Source organism: Lithobates pipiens, unplaced genomic scaffold (assembly GCF_037356315.1).
Source record: "Lithobates pipiens isolate NorthernLeopardFrog02 unplaced genomic scaffold, aLitPip1_a1.2 Scaffold_19, whole genome shotgun sequence".
NCBI classification, from domain to species: Eukaryota; Metazoa; Chordata; class Amphibia; order Anura; family Ranidae; genus Lithobates; species Lithobates pipiens.
Genome location: NW_027507764.1, coordinates 555,958,776 through 555,973,431, shown reverse-complemented (window position 1 = coordinate 555,973,431; position 14,656 = coordinate 555,958,776). Strand labels below are relative to the sequence as shown.

At 50.0% G+C, this 14,656-nt stretch overlaps 2 protein-coding genes across 2 annotated transcripts in view; one reads left to right on the top strand and one right to left on the bottom strand.

Annotated features, from left to right (window-relative positions):
- NSMCE2 (NSE2 SUMO ligase component of SMC5/6 complex) overlaps nt 1-6,526 on the bottom strand; it is a 379,808-nt gene extending 373,282 nt beyond the window's left edge. Inside the window, exon 1 of the mRNA XM_077493326.1 lies at nt 6,405-6,526. The gene's annotated coding sequence lies outside the window, so the exon portion shown is untranslated. The remainder of the gene's footprint in view (nt 1-6,404) is intronic.
- Nucleotides 6,521-14,656, top strand: part of WASHC5 (WASH complex subunit 5) — a 98,948-nt gene continuing 90,812 nt past the window's right edge. The window contains exon 1 of the mRNA XM_077493325.1: nt 6,521-6,642. The gene's annotated coding sequence lies outside the window, so the exon portion shown is untranslated. The remainder of the gene's footprint in view (nt 6,643-14,656) is intronic.

Here is a 14,656-nt window from a genome sequence, read left to right as displayed (position 1 = left end):
CGGGGACTTTCTTTCGGACGCTACGAGCTTTGGTAAACAAGTTCCTCTGGCAACACCAACCTCCCAGACTTAAGCATAAGATTTTATGTGCCCCCAAACTTAGGGGGGGTACGGGCCTCCCGGACTTCCAACTATATCATACATCAGCGGTATTTTCCCGACTTCTAGACTGGTTTCCGCAATCGAACATCAAACCTTCCACCTCAGTTGAGCAGGACATGGCAGGGGTGGACCTGCGTGCCCTGCTATGGGGGTATAACACCAGATATCGCACGATGCAGGGGCTCTCCCCCTTAACGAGGGCGGCCCTTACATTGTGGTACACTAAAGCTACTCCTTATGCCTTATCCACAGATCCCAGCCCATTAACGCCCCTGTTTGATAATCTGGCCCTCTCCTCCATAGCAGCTAAAACGTCCTGCGGGAACTACAAGCGTGACGGTTGGCCGACAGCAAACCAGTTTGTCCACCCCACCACTGGACATTTCCGTCCTCCCTCTGACTCACAAGCAGCCACCTCTTCGGACTGGTTGACCACGATTTCCTTAAACCAGCTATGCAGAGACCTTCACCTCTCGGGCAAAACACACAGACCACTCACGTTGTTTGAGGATCTCTGCAAACTAGCCCAAACCCCCAGACACACTCTGTCATTAATTTACAAAGATGTTCAATCTCGCTCATACGACGCCCTCCCGACCTATACGAGTAAATGGTCTAGAGACCTGAATTTAGATATCACCCCAACACAGTGGACTACCTCCTTCACCCACACGCATCACTCCTCTAGGTCAGGGTTTTCCCAAGAGAAGAACTATAAATTGCTCTCGAGGTGGTACAGGGTCCCGGTCTCGGTGCACAGGATGTTCCCTTCAACCACAAACATGTGTTGGCGCTGTCACGGAGCACAAGGTTCTTATATTCACATGTGGTGGGACTGCGATAAGGTTCGCCCATTTTGGAATAAAATATATGAAATTTATAATGAGGTATATCAGACCACGTTGCCTCCTTCGCCTTTGTCTGCTCTTCTATCCATTCTCCCAGGGACAATTCGGTCCCAGAAAGGTAGTCTTTTAAGATTCTTTCTTTCAGCAGCCCGTCACACCATTTCCCTGTGCTGGAAGAGGGAATCCGCTCCCTCTATTTCAACTTGGGTGGATAACATTAATGACATCATGCTCATGGAGGAATTGCAGGCGAAGGCGGATGATACTTATGATAAGTTTACTATGCTGTGGTCTGTCTGGCGACATCACTCTCAAAAGGAAATATTTCTTAACAATCTTAAACTCACTTGAACAATCCTTCTGCCATGATTGAGCAGAGAGTGGTGGCGCCGGGAGAGCCACAGGTAACACCGGAAGAACATACATAATTGTTTCCACAACTGAAACTAGGCGACTGTGGTGCTTTTATCCTTCACATAAACCAAGTATTTTGATACATGTGTTGATCATTTCGTTTCCTCTAAATGAATCTGCTGTGCACTCCCCCCTTTCCCCCTCACCTGTCTTCTTTTCTTTCCCATCTTCCTCTCCCCATCTCCCTGTAGTACTTACCCTCCCCCCCCCCCTTCCCTTGATCTATTGTGTTTAACAATGTGCATTAGTAGTCGTTGTTGGTGACATGAGTTATATGCCTACTCATTATCAGGTACACTATGTTATCCCACCTGGCATATAGTCGTACACAAGTTTTCAATATTAACTTTGTAACCTTACCCTTCCCCATCCCCCCTTCCCCTCCCCTCCTACCTACCCTTGGGTTATACAGCATACTATGTCCATCTACTAGGACATGTTACACGCTCAGGAAAATGTTTGCAACTTTCTGCACTGTTAATCGCGTTTAAATGTTCATACGCTAAGTACCATCTGAGTGGTTGTAATTGTTTACCACTACCCCCCATTTCCCCCCCCCTTTTTTCTTTATTCTGTACCCTTAATTATTTGTACTGCAAAATGATTAATAAAATATATATTCAGCCTTAAAGTTAAATTGCGAGCTGCGTGGGAGCATTGGATGACAGAAGGCGAACACACATTCACCAACACAGGGAGGCAACGCCGGGCGAGTTACGCCACTATCTGCCAGTGGATCGTGGATGCCTGGGCGAAGGTATCAGTCACCAGTGTAATCCGAGCTTTCAAGAAGTCCGGAATTATCACTGAACAGCTAAGTACCGGTACCGATGACAGCAACGAGACTGACTCGGATACTGATGAGAATGATGAGAGGGATACGGGCGTGCTTGATGCCGAAATCGCCCAATTGTTAAACTCAGACACTGAAGATGAAGAATTTGATGGATTTGCGGGAGAAGAATAAAGTGAAAAAGTGAGTGTCTGGTTTTGTACAGTATTCACCGGTAACTGAACAGTGTTAAGAGTTATTGAAGAATAAAGTGAAAAAGTGAGTGTCTGGTTTTGTATTTAACTGAACAGTGTTAAGAGTTATTGTTATAGACCATTTTATGGTTATTGCTAAAGAGTTGAATAAAATTTGACTTACAGTACCGCATCCGAGTTGTGTTTCATTAAATGCGCCTTATAATCCAGTGCGCCTTATAGTCCGATGCGCCTTATATATGGAAATATCCATTTTATCAGCCGGTCGTTGCTAGTGCGCCTTATAATCCGGTGCGCCTTATCGTCCGAAAAATACGGTATATATATATATATATATATCTTTAACACCCAGACATCACACATGTGCATCCACGGTGGTCTGGGAGCGCATTGGCTGGTTGTCACCGCTAGGGATGAGCTTCGAGTTCGAGTCGAACTCATGTTCTACTCGAACATTGCCTGTTCAGCAAACAGTGAACAATTTGGGCTGTTCGCAGCAAATTCGAAAAGCCGGAACACCCTATACAAGTCTATGGGAGAAATCTAAAGTGCTAATTTTAAAGGGTAATATGCAGGTTACTGTCTTAAAAATTGTTAGGGGACCCGGGTCCTGCCCCAGGGGACATGGATCAATGCAAAAAAAAGTTTTAAAAACGGCTGTTTTTTCAGGAGCAGTGATTTTAATAATGATTAAAGTGAAACAATAAAAGTGTAATATTCCTTTAAATTTCGTAGCTGGGGGGTATCTATAGTATGCCTGTGAAGGGGCGCATGTTTCTGGTGCTTAGAACTGACCCTGCACAAAGTGTCATTTGTGCAGGAAAAAAAGTCTTTTAAAATCACTTGCGGCTAAATTGTCGGGTCTCCGTAATACAGAGAACACTCAATGAGTGTTCTCTGTATTAGCCGACAATTCATTCATTCATTGATTAAAAAAAAAAAAAAAAAAAGCGTGGGGGTTCCCCTAAATTCAATTACCAGGCCCTTCAGGTCTGACATGGATATTAAGGGGAACCCCGTGTCAAATTAAAAAAAAAATTGACGTGGGGGTCCCCCCAAATATCCATACCAGACCCTTCAGGTCTGATATGGATATTAAGGGGAACCCCGCATCAAAAATTTTTAAAAAAAATTGACGTGGGGGTCCCCCTAAAAATCCATATCAGACCCTTTATCCGAGCACGCAACCTGGCAGGCCGCAGGAAAGGAGGGGGGGACGAGAGAGCGGCCCCCCCTCCCTCCTGAACCGTACCAGGCCACATACCCTCAACATTGGGAGGATGCTTTGGGGGTCTGTGACCCCTCAAAGCACCTTGTCCCCATGTTGATAAGGACAAGGGCCTCATCCTCACAACCCTGGCCGTTGGTTGTGAGGGTCTGCAGGCGGGGGGGCTTATCAGAATCTGGAAGCCCCCTTTAACAAGGGGACCCCCAGATCCCGCCCCCCCCTGTTTGAAATGGTAAGGGGGTACAAAAATACCCCTACCATTTCACAAAGAAAGTGTCAAAATGGTTAAATAAGACAAACACACTTTTGAAAAATTCCCTTATTAAAAATGAAAAAAATAAAAAAAAAAAGATTCCAGCGGTGCTAATCCACTCTTGCTATCCAGCGACGGATCTCCGGGGTCCAGCGATGGATGATCATATCCAGCGACGGGGGATCTCTCAGTCCAGCGCTGTCCATACATCCGTCTTCTGTCTCCACTCCGGAGACACTGCAGAGAGCCCAGCGCTGACGTTTCTTATATTAGGAGGGCGGGGCCACCCGTCACCTGACCCCGCCCCCTCTGACGCTAGAGAGGGAAGCCAGGGGTTCCCCAGTGACGTGTGGTTTCCGTTACATCAGAGGGGCGGGGTCACCCACACGTCACTGGGGAACCCCTGGCTTCCCTCTCTAGCATCAGAGGGGGCGGGGTCAGGTGACGGGTGGCCCCGCCCTCCTAATATAAGAAACGTCAGCGCTGGGCTCTCTGCAGTGTCTCCGGAGTGGACAGCGCTGGACTGAGAGATCCCCCGTCGCTGGATATGATCATCCATCGCTGGACCCCGGAGATCCGTCGCTGAATAGCAAGAGTGGATTAGCACCGCTGGAATCTTTTTTTTATTTTTTTCATTTTTAATAAAGGAATTTTTCAAAAGTGTGTTTGTCTTATTTAACCATTTTGACACTTTCTTTGTGAAATGGTAGGGGTACTTTTGTACCGCCTTACCATTTCAAACAGGGGGGGGGGCCGGGATCTGGGGGTCCCCTTGTTAAAGGGGTCTTCCAGATTCTGATAAGCCCCCCGCCCGCAGACCCTCACAACCAACGGCCAGGGTTGTGAGGATGAGGCCCTTGTCCTTATCAACATGGGGACAAGGTGCTTTGAGGGGTCACAGACCCCCAAAGCATCCTCCCAATGTTGAGGGTATGTGGCCTGGTACGGTTCAGGAGGGAGGGGGGGCTGCTCTCTCGTCCCCCCCCCCCTCTTTTCCTGCGGCCTGCCAGGTTGCGTGCTCGGATAAAGGGTCTGATATGGATTTTTAGGGGGACCCCCACGTCAATTTTTTTTTTTAATTTGATGCGGGTTCCCCTTAATATCCATGTCAGACCTGAAGGGCCTGGTAATTGAATTTAGGGGAACCCCCACGCTTTTTTTTTTTTTTTTTTTTTTTAATCAATGAATGAATGAATTGTCGGCTAATACAGAGAACACTCATTGAGTGTTCTCTGTATTACGGAGACCCGACAATTTAGCCGCAAGTGATTTTAAAAGACTTTTTTTCCTGCACAAATGACACTTTGTGCAGGGACAGTTCTAAGCACCAGAAACATGCGCCCCTTCACAGGCATACTATAGATACCCCCCAGCTACGAAATTTAAAGGAATATTACACTTTTATTGTTTCACTTTAATCATTATTAAAATCACTGCTCCTGAAAAAACTGCAGTTTTTAAAACTTTTTTTTGCATTGGTCCATGTCCCCTGGGGCAGGACCCGGGTCCCCAAACACTTTTTACGGACAGTAACTTGCATATTACCCTTTAAAATGAGCACTTTAGATTGTGAACGTTTGAGTCCCATAGACTTTAATAGGGTTCTAAAGTTCACACGAAGTTTAGGTCTGTTCGCAGGTTCTGGTGCGAACCGAACAGGGGGGTGTTCGGCTCATCCCTAGTCACCGCCACGGCTTCTGATCATGTGACTACTGTTAGAGCCAATCACAGCGGTCACAGGAAACAGGAGCCGCACCTCCTTCTGCTTTCTTAAAGAGGCACGTTAGGGGGTTAAAGTGGAACTAAACTCCCCGATCCTTTACAGCCAGGGAAGCCGCCATATTGTCCTCCGATTGATCTGCAGTTGCCATGGTGCTGCCCATGTGGTATAGTGTGACCCCCAACAATTTGATGGCTTGACAGTTCAGCTGAGTGCACAAGCAACTGCATCGGTTATCATTCACGGCATGCCTTGAATTTAAAGTGGAACTAAACCCATCAACTTAGCTGCTTACCAAAACAGGCATGCCGGGAGCAATGACGGTCTCAGTTGCTTGTGCTCTCAGCTGAACTGTCAAAGCATCCAATGGATGGTGTCATAATCAGATCACATGTGCAGCACCATGGCAACCGCAGATCCCGCAGAAGTAAAGATGGCGGCTTCCATGTCTGTGAAGGATGGGAGGGTTTCGCTGTGTCTGGGGATCCAGCAGTGTGCACAGATGCACCCGCCCCGGTCCACAGCGCAGGGGGAACCGTACCAGACACTGCGGGGGGAGGGGGGAGACCTGGCAGGCCATTACCATCCCCCTATTACAAAATGCCATCTGATTGGCTGTCTCTGGAGTCCCTGCACCTGGACAAGCATGCTACCAGTGTTGTCCTCGCTCCTCAGTGTCACACGTGTTCCAGGTAGAAGTAGTGAAGCCATTGGAGGCCAGCAGACCACTCACTGCTTCCATCACAGCCTTCTCACAAAGGAGCCCAGAAACACAAAGCCTGCTAGTGAGGAGACGGTACAGGGCTCTGTCACTATATACCAGGCCATGCTGGGAGTTGTAGTCCCCCCTACCTGCTTGCTGCGTATCCCTCAATCAGACCCGGTCCAGCATGTCACTACACAGCGCCAAATCCTCTCAGCTCCTGCCCCGCCTCCTTCTGGGATTGTAGTCATGGCAGCGGTGTCGTCATCAGCAGGCGCCGGGGTGGTCACATGATGGAGCGGTGACAGGTCATGTGATTGGATGTCAGAGTGTGAGAGCGAGACCAGGGGGTGGGATGGCCGCTACTGCACGGCTGCTCTGACACAGGTAGGTGGTCCCAGTACTTGTGTCGGGGGGGTAGAGTGTTCAGACGCTGGTAGGTGTCTGCAGTCTCAGTCAGGGAAGTAGGGTGCACAGACACTGGTGGGTGCTGTGCTATAGGTAGATGTCCCTAGTTCCTGGTAGGGGGTGTAAAGACACAGGTAGGTGTCCTCAGTTCCTGTCGGGGGGTAGGGTGCTCTGACGCAGGCAGGTGTTTCCAATTCCTACGGGGGGGGTTGGGTGTGCAGATATAGGTAGGTGTCCACAGTTTGCACTGATCCAGGTCGGTGTCCACAGATAACATCAGGGAGGAGTAGGGTGCTCTGACACGGGTAGGTGTACCAAGTTTGCTTCTACATGAGTAGGTGTCCCCAGTCTGTTAAGGGGGTAGCATGGTTTGAGGTAGGTGTCCCCAGTTTCTGTTGCTGGGGGGGGGGTAGAGTGCTCTGACACGGGTAGGTGTCCCCAGTTTGTTCAGACAGGGGTAGGTGTCCTTGTCTCTCTCAGGGAGGGTAAGGTGCTCAGAGACAGGTAGGTGTAACCAGTTTCGTGGGGTTAGGGTACTCTGGGGTGTTAGGATGCTCTGAGGCAGGTAGGTGTCCCCAGTCTCTGTCAGTGGGGTAGAGTGCTCATACACAGGTAGGTGTTCCCAGTCTCTTTTGAGGGTAAGGGGGGGGGGTAGCATGTCCTCCTGATACAGGTAGGTGCCCCCAGCTTGTTCAGACACAGGGAGGGAGAGTAAATTGCTCAGAGGCATGTGTCCCAGTCTGGGAGGGGGGTTGGTTGGATGCTCTTACTAAGGTAGGTGTCCCCAGTCCCAGGGGGTAGTGTGCTCTGACACAAGTAGATGATCCAGTCTTGTCAGTGGGGTAGCATTCTCTGACACAGGTAGGTGTCTCCAGTCTTGTCAGTGGAGTAGCATTCTCTGACACAGGTAGGTGTCTCTGTCGAGTGGGTAGGGTGCTCAGGCACAGGTAGTTGTCTCCAGTCTCCGTCGGGTGGGTAGGGTGCTCAGGCACAGGTAGTTGTCTCCAGTCTCTGTCGGGTGGGTAGGGTGCTCAGGCACAGGTAGTTGTCTCCAGTCTCTGGCGGGTGGGTAGGGTGCTCAGACACAGGTAGGTGTCTCCAGTCTCCGTCGGGTGGGTAGGGTGCTCAGACGCAGGTAGGTGTCTCCAGTCTCCGTCGGGTGGGTAGGGTGCTCAGACGCAGGTAGGTGTCTCCAGTCTCCGTCGGGTGGGTAGGGTGCTCAGACGCAGGTAGGTGTCTCCAGCCTCCGTCGGGTGGGTAGGGTGCTCAGACGCAGGTAGGTGTCTCCAGCCTCCGTCGGGTGGGTAGGGTGCTCAGACGCAGGTAGGTGTCTCCAGCCTCCGTCGGGTGGGTAGGGTGCTCAGACGCAGGTAGGTGTCTCCAGCCTCCGTCGGGTGGGTAGGGTGCTCAGACGCAGGTAGGTGTCTCCAGCCTCCGTCGGGTGGGTAGGGTGCTCAGACGCAGGTAGGAGTCTCCAGCCTCTGTCGGGTGGGTAGGGTGCTCAGACGCAGGTAGGTGTCTCCAGCCTCCGTCGGGTGGGTAGGGTGCTCAGACGCAGGTAGGTGTCTCCAGCCTCCGTCGGGTGGGTAGGGTGCTCAGACGCAGGTAGGTGTCTCCAGCCTCCGTCGGGTGGGTAGGGTGCTCAGACGCAGGTAGGCGTCTCCAGCCTCCGTCGGGTGGGTAGGGTGCTCAGACGCAGGTAGGCGTCTCCAGCCTCTGTCGGGTGGGTAGGGTGCTCAGACGCAGGTAGGCGTCTCCAGCCTCTGTCGGGTGGGTAGGGTGCTCAGACGCAGGTAGGCGTCTCCAGCCTCTGTCGGGTGGGTAGGGTGCTCAGACGCAGGTAGGTGTCTCCAGTCTCCGTCGGGTGGGTAGGGTGCTCAGACGCAGGTAGGTGTCTCCAGCCTCCGTCGGGTGGGTAGGGTGCTCAGACGCAGGTAGGTGTCTCCAGCCTCCGTCGGGTGGGTAGGGTGCTCAGACGCAGGTAGGTGTCTCCAGCCTCCGTCGGGTGGGTAGGGTGCTCAGACGCAGGTAGGTGTCTCCAGCCTCCGTCGGGTGGGTAGGGTGCTCAGACGCAGGTAGGTGTCTCCAGTCTCCGTCGGGTGGGTAGGGTGCTCAGACGCAGGTAGGTGTCTCCAGCCTCCGTCGGGTGGGTAGGGTGCTCAGACGCAGGTAGGTGTCTCCAGCCTCCGTCGGGTGGGTAGGGTGCTCAGACGCAGGTAGGTGTCTCCAGCCTCTGTCGGGTGGGTAGGGTGCTCAGACGCAGGTAGGCGTCTCCAGCCTCTGTCGGGTGGGTAGGGTGCTCAGACGCAGGTAGGCGTCTCCAGCCTCTGTCGGGTGGGTAGGGTGCTCAGACGCAGGTAGGTGTCTCCAGTCTGTCGGGTCCTCGCCTCACCTGTCAGCCTCACCTGTCAGTTTGCCTCAGTCCAGGTTCTCTTCATGGCCCCTCCTTCAATACTGATACCCCCCCCCCCCCCCCGCACTGTTTGGCTCTGTGATGGTCAGTGTTGGAGTCTGCACACTGCCAAGGACCTACCTCTGCCCCGTGTGACCGCACAGGGCTTGCTGCATCAGGGAGAGGAGGGGCAGAAAGTCACATGGTCATCATACCAGGAAGTACAGGGTGATTCCCAGGGCTATGACTGGTTTTGAGGGGAATACATTTAAAGGATAGGTACTCTTTAAAACAAAGTACACCTTCTGCTGGTCTGACTCCTCCCCTTCCATAAATGTATACTGAGTGTGACAACTGAAGCCTCCGGTGTTTGTTTCCATCCAGCACTTCTTATCTCGCTGTCCTGACCACACAGACTTCTGTGGGTTCCTCTCCCTTGTCCTCAGTCTCATTCATTTCCTACTGCCCGGGAACACACAGGGGCATCTTTATTTTTTTATCTTTGGGCCATTTTTTTTTGCTTGTATAACAGTGTAAATTTGCTGTTCCCTCAAAATGAGTCAACACACAGCCATGAATGTCTAAACCGCTGGCAACAAAAGTGAGTACACCCCTAAGTGAAAATGTCCAAATTGGGCCCAATTAGCCATTTTCCCTCCCCGGTGTCATGTGACTCATTAGTGTTACAAGGTCTCAGGTGTGAATGGGGAGCAGGTGTGTTAAATTTGGTGTTATCGCTCTCACTCTCTCATACTGGTCACTGGAAGTTCAACATGGCACCTCATGGCAAAGAACTCTCTGAGGATCTGAAAAAAAGAATTGTTGCTCTACATGAAGAGGGCCTAGGCTATAGGAAGATTGGCAAGACCCTGAAATTGAGCTGCAGCACGGTGGCCAAGACCATACAGCAGTTTAACAGGACAGATTCCACTCAGAACAGGCCTTGCCATGGTCGACCAGAGAAGTTGAGTGCACATGCTCAGCGTCATAGCCAGAGGTTGTCTTTAAGAAATAGACATATGAGTGCTGCCAGCATTGCTGCACAGGTTGAAGGGGGGGGGGTGCTCAGACCATACTCTGCACACTGCATCAACATGGTCTGCATGGCTGTAGTCCCAGAAGGAAGCCTCTTCTAAAGATGATGCACAAGAAAGCCCACAGACAGTTTTTCTGAAAACAAGCAGACTAAAGCCCCATACACACGGTCGGACTTGTACAAACTTTTCCGTGGACTTTTGTACAAAGTGTGTTGTCCACAAGTTTGTATTGCATACACACGGTCGGACTTTTTGACAACAAACACGAACGTAATGACGTCACAACGTACTGACGCCGCTTCAAAAGAGGACGTTCAATGACTCCAGCGCCACCTTTGGTCAACTTCTGTATTGTAGTCTGATCGTTTGCAATGGTTCTGAGCATGCGTGTTTGTACCTTGTACAAAAGTCCGATGCTTTTGCGTACACACGGTAGGACTTTGCTCCATCGGACTTTTGTTGCCAGAAAGTTTGTCCGTTCGCACAGCCAACAAAAGTCCGATGAAAACAGAAAAAGTTTGTCCGATGGAGCGTACACACAGTCGGATGTTGCTCCAAAACAGCTAATTTGCATGTTTGTTGTCAAAAAGTCCGACCGTGTGTACGGGCCTTAAGGCCGCGTACACACGGGCGGATTGTCTGTCCAACTTAGTCCGCTGAACCGTGTTTCAGCGGACAATCCGCTCGTGTGTGGGCTTCAGCGGACTGTCTGACGAACAAAGTCTTACGGAATTTCCGAAATTTTGTCCGTTCAAACTTGGTTTTGTCCGTCCAAACTTGGTTTCAGCGGACAGTCCGCTCGTGTGTAGGCAAGTTGGACGGACTAAGTATGGCGCATGCTCAGAAAGGATTTACACGGCCGAAGGTTGCATTGCAGTGTATAGGACGTAGTTTTTCTAGTCCCGTCGTACGTGCTGTACACGTCATCGCGCACGCTTTCAGCGGACTGTCTGCTCATCGTGTGTGGTCAAGTCCGTTCATGCAAATTTTGAACGGACTGTCTGTCGGATTGTCTGATGAACTTAGTTGGCCAGACAATCCGCCCGTGTGTACGCGGCCTAAGGACATGGATTACTGGAACCATGTCCTGTGGTCTAAAGAGACCAAGATAAACTTATTTGGTTCAGATGGTGACAAGCATGTGTGGCGGCAACCAGGTGAGGAGTACAAGACAAGTGTGTCTTGCCTACAGTCATGCATGGTGGTGGGAGTGTCGTGGTCTGGGGCTGCATGAGTGCTGCCGGCACTGGGGAGCTACAGTTGATTGAGGGAACCATGAATGCCAACATGTATTGTGATATACTGAAGCATGATCCCCCCTCCCCTTGGAGACTGGGCCGCAGAGCAGTATTCCAACATGATAATGACCCCAAACACACGTCAGAGATGACCACTGCCTTGCTGAAGAAGCTGAGGGTAAAGGTGATGGACTGGCCAAGCATGTCTCCAGACCTAAACCCTATTGAGCATCTGTGGGGCATCCTCAAAAGGAAGGTGGAGGAGCGCAAGGTCTCTAACATCCACCAGTTCTGTGATGTCATCATGGAGGAGTGGAAGAGGACTCCAGTGGCAACCTGTGAAGCTCTGTTGAACTCCATGCCTAAGATCGTTAAGGCAGTGCTGTAAAATGGTGGGCACACAAAATATTGACACTTTGGGCCCAATTTGGACATTTTTACCAAGGGGTGTACTCACTTTTGTTTCCAGCGGTTTAGACATTAATGGCTGTGTGTTGAGTTATTTTGAGGGGACAGCAAATTTACACTGTTATACAAGCTGTACACTCACTACTTTACATTGTAGCAAAGAGTCATTTCTTCAGTGTTGTCACATGAAAAGATATAATAAAATATTTAAATAAATGTGAGGAGTGTACTCGCTTTTGTGAGATACTGTGTATCCAGATCCTGAAAGCATCGCTTTATTTTCAGATCTGAAGAGTAAGTGCAGATTAAGGTGTGTCAGCCCGGATGCATGAGATCCTGGCGCATGGGTGCAGCTAGGAATCGCAGGTCCACTGTCGCACCCTTCTGCCAACAGCCTGATAAACTCTATTAGAGAGTTAAATCTGCTGTGGTTGGTTCACCGAGGGGCAGAGCCAATCGACCACTGTGACAGTCAATCACAGTAATCATGTGATCGCTGAGTCGTCTGTCCCACCTCCTGGCATTAAGACTTGCTTAAAGAGCCCCCGGCAGGTGGGCGGGAAGGGGTTAAAGCTGAACAGTTATTTTAAACCTACTGGGGCCCTTTACATGGGTATTTCTGAAGTGGAACTAAAATCTGTTGCAGTACCCTTGAGGTCAATCGCCGGCATCTTTCCCCCCCTTGCTTCTGAGTTTCGGTCTTCATTGGCTGGTGCAGGGTGACATCACTCCTATGCACTCATTTGAATTTTAAAGCAAAACTAAGCTTTTCTTTTCAGCCAGGGAAGCAGCCTCAGTTTGATCTGCAAGTGCCATGTTGCTGTACATGTGATCCGTTATTACACCAGCTATTTGATAATTTGACAGTTTGGTTGAGTACACAAGCAAAAGTAATTTGGTAGGCTAATTGGCTTCTGTCCAAAATTGGCCCTAGTATATGAATGGGGACCTTAGATTGTGGCTCCTTGAGGGTAGGGACCGATGAGAGTGTGCAGTGTAAAGGGATAGGGACAATTGCAGACACTCACTCAGGTTGAACTGGATGGACTGGTGTCTTTATTCAACCTTACTAACTATGTAACTGATTCTCAGCATGCTGGAAATGTAATCGTGTGTGGTTTTTTTTTTTTTTTTTTTTTTTTTTTTTTTAAACTGCTAAATTGATGGGTTTAGTCCCGCTTTAAAGTGGAATTCCAGGTTCTAATGCAGGCCATACATGGTCGAATTTCGAAGAAATTTTCTTTTCAAAATCAAAGTTCATGTTTTGTTGTGATCCGATGACGCCACCATTGATTTTTGAAATTCAGCCGACAACAAGCCTTCAATTTTACCTCTTGTTGCTAAAGAAAATAATTTTTTTGGCCGGTAATCTTCTTTTCTCTCCGTAAATTTCCTTTTCTTATTACATTTCTCGCACGATTCTCCCATCATTGATTAGAAAATCGTTTGTGTTTCAAAAAATTTACATGTCCGATTCCTCAAATTTGATTTCCGCATGAGAATTGGCTTTTGCTGCAGCCCACTAATGGTGCAAAATTCGTACGAAATTCTTAAATCTTAATTCTGAAATCCGAACCGTGTATGGCCGGCATAAGAGAGCTTTCACACTGCAGCGCTGTGCTGTTAGCGCTAAAGCGCTACTTGTTTTTGGGGGGCTTTTTGACCAATACTAGGTCTTTTTACCCTAAAAAAAAAAAGTAAGAAGTCCTGTTTGCGTCCCTCCCAGAGTGCTTTTTCAGTGCAATGGGCAGGGGCGTTTTGGGAGTGCTAAATACAGCGCTCCCAAGCCTCCCCAAAGATGCTGCTTGCAGGACTTTTCCTAACATCCCGCAAGAGCACCGCCCCAGTGTGAAAGCGCACACTGCACAGAATGGGAGGCAGTTTTCAGGCGCTTTTTAGAGGCTATTTATAGCGCTAAAATGCCTGAAAACTGCCTCAGTATGAAAGGGGACTAACTAACTTGACTTAAAACGGCTCCCACATCTTTTAGATGCAGCAAAGGCCTGCATTCCGCTTAATTGGAAATCCCCAAACCTGCCGACTATTGCCCAATGGCTTCACAAAGTGGATGACATTAGTCGGCTGGAGGACTTGATCCTCCCCAGCCAGCACCCTCAGGAGGCATACTCCAGAACATGGCAGGCATGGAATGTATTCAGATACTCTGATGAAGGACGTAACCTCAGGAGGGCTGACTAGTCGAATTATTCATCGTATCCCCCCGGCACCCCTTCCTCCCCCCCCCCCCTTTTTTTTTTTTTTTTTTTTCTTTCTCCCCCCCCCACACCATCACGTCCTACTCCCGACGCCTATCCTTCCTTTTTCCCCCCTCTCCACACCTCCTTTGGTCCACATCACCCATAGAGTTTCTACACCTCTGTATGATAAATAGAGATGAGGCTGAGTCCACAGGGTCAAGGATACCAACGCTCCTGATGCTCAGGCACACCAAACCTTGCCCTTCATAGAAGGGGTCATATTAGACCCAGATGGAATCCTTCCATAAGGGTATAACCATCCGTTGACCACCCCACAGTATTGTATTAATGATGAAGAACCTGCCTGTGTTTGTATAGATGAGCAATCGATTGTACAATTGCCAATGTAATTCTTCTGTTGTTGCAGTCCCTGTGGACTAGCTTCTCTGTCTTAAAGTGGAGGTCCACCCTAAAATGGACCTCCGCTCATCGGAATCCCCCCCCCCTCCGGCGCCACAATCGGCACCTTTCAGGGGGGAGGGGGGTGCAGTTACCTGGATAATCCAGGTAACTGCACCCACTTCCGGGCTAGCTCTCTGCGGAACGAGCGTAGGTTACGCCCCCGTCCAGCAAGCGCCCGCCCCCTTCAGCAAGTGCCCCGCTGCCTGCTGGGAAACACACAGCTCCCAGAGGCAGCGGGGACCGTCCGGATTGCGCCGC